Genomic DNA, 2055 nt, shown 5'->3' on the forward strand with positions numbered 1-2055 from the left:
AACCAACGGAGCCACTCTGGCAAGAGACCCATTTTCTTTATTTCCCTTTCATTTGCCAGTGTCAGCTTTGGCACCACTGATTCCAGGACCAGAAATAGTCCTGTTGGCGTTTTCCAGGTGGTTCGCAACTGTCAGTCAGGGCTGCCACCTGGGATTCCCCCACTACATTCACACCACCTCCCATCCTGCCTCCACCAACTGGACTATGGGACTTGTTCTGCAAAGAGCTGAGGTCTGAGAAAAACATCAGTGTGTTGCTTGCTGGTTTTATTTTTCTTATGATTTCAGAGAGCAAAGGAGAGAGATAGAAACATCTATGATGAGAGAGAATCATTGACTGGCTGCCTCCTGCACACCCTCTACTGGGGATCGAGCCCACAACCTGGGTATGTGCCCTGACCAGTAATGGAGCCTGGGACCCTTTGGTCCACAGGGCCTAAGCTCTAACCACTGAGACAAACCGGCTAGGGCTTGCCTGCTGGTTTTAAAGAAATAAACCAGAGGACTGGCTGTGAAGGACCTGGGTTTATTAGACTTATGCGGACACCGGTGGGGCCTGCTGGTGAAGTTTTCCGCATCACAGGCTTTCACAGCTCATGGTTATAGAGAGTCCAGAAAACAAAGCAAGCAGGTGTGGGCAGGGGGTGGGGTGTACCTGTGTGCAAACTGTGTGAGATCAAAATGCCAGCTGTTTCCCTGCAGTTTGCAGTCTGGGCTCACACACTCACCAGGCTCCCAAGGTCCCACGGTCCACTTCCAGATGGCCTTCCTCAGAGTCCCACAGGGTGCGAGGCTAAATACGATACACTGGTATATGTTATGGGTTATTTTCAAAAGCATAAAAGACTCAGTGGGTATACCATGAAGCTAAGCTTAAAATAAGAACCTGAAGTTGGAGAGTTTTTTAAAAAAATTTTGATGACTGAGGGAGGAAGATTAACCATAAGGCTGGGCAACTTAGGGCCTTTGTTGACCTTTGCCAATGAGATTGACATAATGGAGTAGGCACAGAGGCACTCGTGGCTAGAGTTGAGAAAGAATTAGAGCAAGGAATCGAAAGTCTGCTGGAAATGTTTTTTGGAAGCAGCTTGATAGAGGAGGCACAGGGAAGGTTGCCATGTGTGAATTCAAGGTACTGAGAGAAAAAATAAAATAAAAAACAGCTCATGTGAACTTTGGATTATTGGGGGAGGGGTAATGAGTTTAGGCTGAACCTTACTTCGGTTTGCTCTCTTAGTCTCCAAACTCCTTCAACACTTCCAGCTCCGCACATGTCGCCTCTCCTGCCTCAGAACACCCAGTGCTGCCCAGATGCACTGGCTGAGCTCTCCAGGCCTCTAACTCCTCAGCAGCCAGGACCCATCTACAGGCAGGACTCACAGGCCCCCATGAGGTCATCTGCCCATCAAGTCTGTTCCTGGTGCTTATCCTTCATTTTGGTTGGGGAGGCATGATCTATGCTGGAATCAAGTCAGAAACTCCCTCTGCCTGCCCCTCAGCCAATGACTTCCCCAATTAAAAATCGTACTTTCACCTGCTTTATGTTCCGCTGGTCATATTCCTCTTCTTAGAGCAGTGATTCTCAACCTTGGCTGCACATTAGAATCACCTGGGAATCTTTTTAAAATCCTGATTTCTGGGCCTCATCCTCCAGAAATTCCGTTTCTTTGTTACTAATGTTGTGGTCCCACTCCATAACAAAGAAACAGAATTTCCGGAGGATGAGGCCCAGAAATCAGGATTTTAAAGAGATTCCCAGGTGATTCTAAAGTGCAGCCAAGGTTGAGAATCACTGACTTAGAGTTGTACCTCAGGCAAGTTCATCTCTGTGCTTCAGTGTCCTCAGGTAGCCAAGACGCTTGTGATTTCAATGCCCCTATTTTTTTAGCAACTAGAATGAAATAACTTAATTATTTTCTTTCTTTTGAAATTTATCTATTTGTTTATTCTATTAAATTTATTGGGATAACATCCTATATAATAATCCTATATAATAAGGATTAATAATCCTATATAATAAGGGTAGCGTATGACCGCTACCCTTCCCATTGGCTA

The sequence above is a fragment of the Myotis davidii genome, unplaced genomic scaffold (genome assembly GCF_000327345.1).
Source record: "Myotis davidii unplaced genomic scaffold, ASM32734v1 scaffold2308, whole genome shotgun sequence".
In the NCBI taxonomy this organism is placed as follows: domain Eukaryota; kingdom Metazoa; phylum Chordata; class Mammalia; order Chiroptera; family Vespertilionidae; genus Myotis; species Myotis davidii.